A 7,872-nucleotide genomic window follows, 5' to 3' on the forward strand; every position below is an offset into this window, starting at 1 on the left:
GGTCTCCGCCCCAGGACACCCCGCCGTTACCTCCCGCTAGCTCGGGGCGAGGTCCTGGCTCCTCCCTGGCGTTTGGGCCGTCACTTTCCCAGGTCCGAGAGTGTCGACGCTCCTTTTGTCGACCGAGGATGTGGACGCTCCCCCAGGATGCGGCCAGGCAGCGCCACCTCACGCCGGCAGAGGGTGCCGGCGAGACGCTGAGGGACACGGGAGTTTCTGAGCCGAACCTGCGACTTTAAGATAGGGAAACTGATAGGACATCCAAGAAAAAAAAGGAAAGAAAGAAAGAAGAAAAAATAAGATAGGGAAACTGGCTTTCTGAGGACTCCTCGCTTTGGAGCGTGGGAGATGGGGAGTGAGGTTCGGTGGAGGGGGTGCGGCTTCTGGGAGCCACTGAGACCTACCAGCGTGTCTTCTTACCATCCACAGCTACTGCTGAGGAGACTTTCTGACCTGGGGTGAGGAAAGGAATTTGCTATTCAAAGGTGGGAAAATGCAAGGAGGGTTACAGCTGATAGGCCACAACAGGGTCTTAAATCAGCTGGGTTAAATTTATGGAGTCAGGATTTACTTTTTTTTTAAATGTGGCTATCCAATTCAATTAAAAATCTTGTCTTTTTCATTGCTACTCTGCAGCGTTACCTCTGTTATATATAAATAGGCAACCACGGCCGGGCGTGGTGGCTCACACCTGTAATCCCAGCACTTTGGGAGGCCGAGGCGGGTAGGTCACTTGAGGTCAGAAGTTCGAGGCCAGCCTGGCCAACGTGGTGAAACCCCATCGCTACCAAAAATACAAAAATTAGCCGGGCGTGGTGTGGGCGCCTGTAATCCTAGCTACTTGGGAGACTGAGGCAGGAGAATCACTTCAACCTGGGAGGCAGAGTTTGCAATGAGCCAACATCCTACCACTGCACTCCAGCCTGGGCGACAGAGACTCTGTTCTCAAAAATAAATAAATAAATAGGTAACCATATAAATATATGGGAGTCTACTTCTGAATATCATACCCTATTCTAGTCCTTCAGTGGGTTTGTCTAACTACGCTGTCTTATTAACTATAGCCTTATAGTCAGACTTGACATCTGGTTGTGTGTTGGTCCTCTAGCTTTGTTCTTTCTTTCTTTTTTTTTTTTTTTTTTTAAGACGGAGTCTTGCTCTGTTGCCCAGGCTGGAGTGCAGTGGCCTGATCTCGGCTCACTGCAACCTCCGCCTCCCGGGTTCAAGCGATTCTCCTGCCTCAGCCTCCTGAGTAGCTGGAACTACAGGCACGCGCCACCACGCCCAGCTAATTTTTTTGTATTTTTAGTAGAGACGGGGTTTCACTGTGTTAGCCAGGATGTTCTTGATCTCCTGATCTCATGATCCGCCCGTCTCAGCCTCCCAAAGTGCTGGGATAATACGTGTGAGCCACTGCGCCTGGCCCGTTTTTTTGTTTGTTTGTTTTGTTTTGTTTTGAGACAGAGTCTTGCTCTGTCACCCAGGCTGGAGTGCAGTGGTGCGATCTCAGCTCACTGCAACCTCCACCTCCCAGGTTCAAGCGATTCTTCTGCCTCAGCCTCCAAAGTAGCTGGGATTACAGGTGCCCACCACCACGCCCAGCTAATTTTGTATTTTTAGTAAATATGGGGGTTTCATCATCTTGGCCAGGCTGGTCTTGAACTCCTAACCTCAAGTCATCCACCCGCCTTGGCCTCCCAAAGTCCTGGGATTACAGGTGCCCACCACCACGCCCAGCTAATTTTGTATTTTTAGTAAATATGGGGGTTTCATCATCTTGGCCAGGCTGGTCTTGAACTCCTAACCTCAAGTCATCCACCCGCCTTGGCCTCCCAAAGTCCTGGGATTACAGGTGTGAGCTACTGGGCTGGCTATTTTTTTTTTTTTTTTTTTGAGACAGAGTCTTGCTCTTTTGCCCAGGCTGGAGTGCAGTGGCTCAATCACAGCCTGAACCTCCCAGGCTCAAGCAATCCTCCCACCTCAGCCTCCTGAGTAGCTGGGACTACAGGCATGCACCACCACGCCCAGCTGATTTTTTTTTTTTTTTTTGAGACGGAGTTTCACTCTCATTGTCCAGGCTGGACACTCTCATGTCCAGTGGCGTGATCTGGACTCACTGCAACCTCTGCCTCCCAGGTTCAAGCCATTCTCTTGCCTCAGCCTCCCAAGTAGCTGGGATTACAGGCGTTGGCCACCACACCCGGCTAATTTTTTGTCTTTTTAGTAGAGACGAGGTTTCACCATGTTGACCAAGCTGGTCGCAAACCTCCTGGGCTCAAGTGATCCTCCTGCTTTGGCCTCCCAAAGTACTGGGATTACAGGCATGAGCGACCATGCCTGGCCTGTGGCCTACATTTTCCTGTGGTGAGGGCCATGTGTGAGCCCACAGCCTCAGTAAGCCATCGCAGTCTAGCTTTGTTCATCTTGAAGGTTGTCTTGACTATACTTGGCCTTTCACACTTCCAGGTACAATTTAGGGCCAGCTTGTCAACCTCCACAGAAAAACCTTCCAAATTTCTATCAGGATTTCAGATTCCCATTGGGGAAATCAATGTGGGGAGACTCTACAGCTTTACATTATTGTGTCTTTTCTTCCACGAACATAGTAAGTCCCTTCATTTCTATAGGTCTTCTTTAATTTCCTTCAATAATATTTTGTGGTTTTTAGAATAAATATCTTGCATATCTTTCATTAGATTTACTCCTAGGTATTTAATTTTTTATAGCATTACAAACTCTATTGTTTTTACATATTCATTTTCAAGTTGCTTGGCAGTAGCATATAGGAAAACAATTGGTTTTTGTATATTAACCTTGCAGCCAGTGACCTTACTGAATTTGCTTACTCTAATAGTTTAACTGGATTTTTTTTTTATTTTCTACATATGCATATTATATCGTCTGGAAATAAAAGTGGTTTTCTTCCTTTCTGGTCCTTATACCTTGGTTTTGTTTCGTTGCACTGTCTTAATTTTACGGTCTGGGGCCTCTGGTACAATGTTGACTAGAACTGATAATTGTCTTTTTCCAGATATCATCTTTAAACGATCATGTTTGCTGTAGGTTTGTTACTGATGCCTTTTGTAAAAGAAAGTTTTCTATTTCTATTTTTCTTAGAGCTTTTATCATGAATGAATGTTGAACTTTGTCAAATGTTTTCCTGCATCTATTGAGATGATCATGTGGTTTTTCTCCTTTATTTTATTAAATGTGGTAAAATATGTGAACTGATTTTCATATGTTAAACCTTGCATTCCTGTAATAAACCAATTTGGTTGTAGAAAAAAAGAGATAGGAAAACCGAACCCTAGGGAATCCTTGTTTGCACTGTTTGTTTATTCAGTAGATTACGGGGTCTTGCTGCTTACCAGGCTGGTCTCAAACTCCTGGTCTCAAGTGATCCTCCTGCCTCAGCCTCCAAAAGTGCTAGAATTACAGGTGTGAGCCACTGCACCTGGCCTTTTTATTTCTTTGGACAAAAATTCCAATCAAGGTTTTTATTTCCCAGAGCACACATTGTGGTGATGCAATATTGTGTACCCTGTGGGGGTTGGCAGGATAAAGGGGTTAACACATATAAAGCTCATTAGAACAGTACCTAATACAGGACGGGCATGGTGGCTCATGCCTGTAATCCCAGCACTTTGGGAGGCCAAGGTGGGTGGATCACCTGAGGTCAGGAGTTCGAGACCAGCCTGACAAACATGGTGAAACCCCCCTCTACTAAAAATACAAAATTTAGCCGGGCATGATGCTCATGCCTGTAATCCCAGCTACTCGGGAGGCTGAAGCAGGAGAATTGCTTGAACCCGGAGGCGGAGGTTGCGGTGAACCGAGATGGCGCCACTGCACTCCAGCCTGGGGAACAAGAGCAAAATTCTGTCTCAAAAAAAAAAAAAAAAAATTAGCTGGGCACATCGTGGCGGGTGCCTGTAGTCCCAGTTACTCCAGAGGCTGAGGCAGGAGAATCACTTCAACCCGGGAGGTGGAGGTTGCAGTGAGCTGAGATCGCACCACTGCACTCCGGCCTGGGCGACAGAGCGAGACTGTCTCAAAAAAAATAAATAAATAAAAAAGACCGAGGTGGACAGATCACGAGGTCAAGAGATCAAGACCATCCTAGCCAACATGGTGAAACCCCGTCTCTACTAAAAATACAAAAAAATTACCCAGGTGTGGTGGTGCATGCCTGTAATCCTAGCTACTCGGGAGGCTGACGCAGGAGAAGCACTTGAACCTGGGAGGCGGAGGTTGCAGTGAGCCGAGATCGCGCCACTGCACTCCAGCCAGGCGACAGAATGAGACTCTGTCTCAAAAAAAAAAAAAAAAAAAAAAAAAAAATGTACCTACTAGGACAGTGTTAGCTTTCATTATCAGTTCCTTCCTTACCTCATAAAGACCCCGTGAACTCCATTTTGCAGGTTAGGAAACAGGCTCAGAAAGGTGAAATGAGTGAACTGTGGATTTGGGACTTGAACCCAACATGTCTCTGCACTCATCTTGAGAGTCCGGAGTTTCTTCCTTCTGGTGGGTTGGTGGTCTCACTGACTGCAAGAATGAAGCCGCGGACCTTCACTGTGAGTGTTACAGCTCTTAAGGATGGTGTGTCCAGAGTTTGTTCCTTCAAATGTTTCTGGAGTTTCTTCCTTCCAGTGGGTTAGTGGTCTCACTGACTTCAAGAATGAAGCCACGGACTTTCACGGTGAGTGATACAGCTCTCTTTTTTCTTTTTTTCTTTTCTTTCTTTCTTTCTTTTTTTTTTTTTTTTGAAACGGAGTCTCACTCTGTCGCCCCCAGGTTGAAGTGCAGTGGCACAATCTCAGGTCACTGCAAGCTCTGCCTCCTGGGTTCACGCCATTCTCTTGCCTCAGCCTCCCGAGTAACTGGGACTACAGATGCCCACCACCATGCCCAACTAATTTTTTGTATTTTTAGTAGAGGTGGGGTTTCACCGTGTTAGCCAGGGTGGTCTTGATCTCCTGACCTCGTAATCCGCCCACCTTGGCCTCCCAAGGTGCTGGGATTACAGGCTGTTGCAGCTCTTAAAGGTGGTGAGGACCCAAAGAGTGAGCAGCAGCAAGATTTATTGTGAAGAGCAAAAGGACAAAGCTTCCACAGCACAGAAGGGCACCCAAGCAGGTTGCCGGCTGCTCGCTGGGGATGAAGGGTGGCGGTGGCAGCCAGCTTTTAGTCCCTTATTTGTCCCCGCCCACATCCTGCCAATTGGTCCATTTTACAGAGTGCTGATTGGTCCATTTTACAGAGTGCTGATTGGTACATTTACAATCCTCTAGCTAGACACAGAGCACTGATTGGTGCATTTTTACAGAGTGCTGATTGGTGCATTTACAATTCTTCAGCTAGACACAGAGCGCTGATTGGTGCATTTATAATCCTCTGGCTAGACAGAAAAGTTCTCCAAGTCCCCACTCCACCCAGGAAGTCCAGCTGGCTTCACCTCTCAATCTCATACATAAGCAGATAGCTCTTTCTGCCATGTGCTGCCATAATGGTGTGCATGAATGTCCCAGCTGATGCTCTCAAGAGCATCAACAATGCCAAAAGAGAGGCAAACACCAGGTTCCTATAATGTCGTTGTGTGGTTTCTAACTGTGGTGATGAAGCATAGTTACACTGGTGAAGTTGAAGTCATTGATTACCACAGAGCTAGGAAAACTGCTGTGAACCTCACAGGCAGGTTAAACAAGTGTGGAGTAATCAGCCCCAGATTTGATGTGCAACTCAAAAATCTAGAAAAATGGCAGAATAATCTGCTCCCATCCTGCCAGTTGGGTTTCATTGCACTCACAACCTCAGCTGGCATCATGGATCACAAAGAAGCAAGACGAAAACACACAGGAGGTAAAATCCTGGAATTCTTTTTCTAAGGAGGTAATATGCATTTGCAGATAAAATGCCTACAATTAAAAAAAAAAAAAAGGAGAACGGATCACCAGATTACCAGATTAGGATGCCAGTTCTCTTCTTCATGCTTTCTTCCACAGACACAGCAAGTTCGTCACTGTCCTCTTTTCCCATTGAATCTAGGGACTCCTTCTCAATACTGAGCCAAGGCTGCATTATGACTTTCATGGATCCTAGGGTTTTCTTTCTTTTTTCTTTTTTTAATTTTTATTTTTATTTTGAGACGGAGTCTTGCTCTGTCGCCCAGGCTGGAGTGCAGTGGCGCAATCTTGGCTCACTGCAACCTCCACCTCCTAGGTTCAATTGATTCTCGTGTCTCAGCCTCCTGTGTAGCTGGGATTACAGGAGCGTGCCATCATGCCCGGATAATTTTTTTTATTTTTAGTAGAGACAGGATTTCACCATGTTAGGCTGGTCTCAACCTCAAGTGATCCGCCTGCCTCCGCCTCCCAAAATGCTGGGGTTACAGGCATGAGCCACTGTGCCTGGCCTCTTTTTTCTTTTTTTTTAGAGATAGGGTCTTTCTGTGTTGTCCCAGCTAGTGTTCAACTCCTGGCCTCAAACAGTGCTCCTGCCTTAGCCTCCTGAGTAGCTGGGATATGGACACATGCCTCCATTAAATATACATAATATACATAAATATTATATGTATTTGATTTTCAATTGCTTTGGTAAAAAGATAACTATAATCTAGGCTGGATTCATTATTATTAGTATATGTTTCCTTTTTTTTTAATCTTAACTTCCCAGTGTATCCTTCTAATTTTAAAGGATATTAAAAACATTTTCGACCAGGCGCGGTGGCTCACCCCTGTAATCCCAGCACTTTGGGAGACCAAGGCGGGCGGATGACGAGGTCAGGAGATTGAGACCATCCTGGCTAACACAGTGAAACCCCCCCGTCTCTACTAAAAATACGAAAAATTAGCCGGGCGTGGTGGCGGGCACCTGTAGTCCCAGCTACTCGGGAGGCTGAGGCAGGAGAATGGCGTGAACGGGAGGCGGAGCTTGCAGTGAGCCGAGATCACACCACTGCACTCCATCCAGCCTGGGTGACAGAGCGAGACTCCGTCTCAAAAAAAAAAAAAAAACAACACTTTCATGGACCCCCTAAAAGTATAGTGGGCCCTAAACACTGAGCCTACTGTGCCTTCTAGAGAAGTTAAGTCTGCACTGAGTCTTTTGTTTGCACCCTGCTAACATTTTTAGCACCCTGCTAAAAATAATGGGCTTGGCCGGGCATGGTGCCTCATACCAATAATCCCAGCACTTTGGGAGGCTGAGGCAGGGAGATCACTTGAGTCAGAAGTTCGAGGCCACCTGGCCAACATGGTGAAACCTCGTCTCTACTAAAAATACAAAAATTAGCCAGGCATGGTGGTGCATGCCTATAATCCCAGCTACTTGGGAGGCTGAAGCAGGAGAATCACTTGAACCCGGGAGACAGAGGCTGCAGTGAGCCAAGATTGTACCACTGCACTCCAGCCTGGGTGATAGAGCAAGACTCCGTCTCAAAAAAAAAATATATATATATATCTATATAGACCTATATAGATCTATATAGGTCTGTATAGATCTATACAGACCTGTATAGATCTATATAGGTCTATATAGACCTATAGGTCTATATAGATCTGTATAGATATATAGATATATAGATATGAGTATGTAGTCAATATGATTGGTCTTGTCCAGACTATTCACACAGTAAGCTATCCCTAACACTCTGTTCACTGCTGGGGAAGTATGAATTCACCCTGGCTTTCTGAAGGGCAAAATCAAAACTCTAAAAACTTTTTTTGACCCAGTAATTCCATTTTTCAGAATTAGCCCCAAAGTAATCATCAGAGAGAGGATTGTTAGGTCAAGCTTGTTTATTAGAATACCATTTATTGTGGTGAAGAACTGGGGATATAACCTAAGCATGTCACAGCAGGGGATGAGTTA

Source organism: Gorilla gorilla, chromosome 23, assembly GCF_029281585.2.
Source record: "Gorilla gorilla gorilla isolate KB3781 chromosome 23, NHGRI_mGorGor1-v2.1_pri, whole genome shotgun sequence".
NCBI classification, from domain to species: Eukaryota; Metazoa; Chordata; class Mammalia; order Primates; family Hominidae; genus Gorilla; species Gorilla gorilla.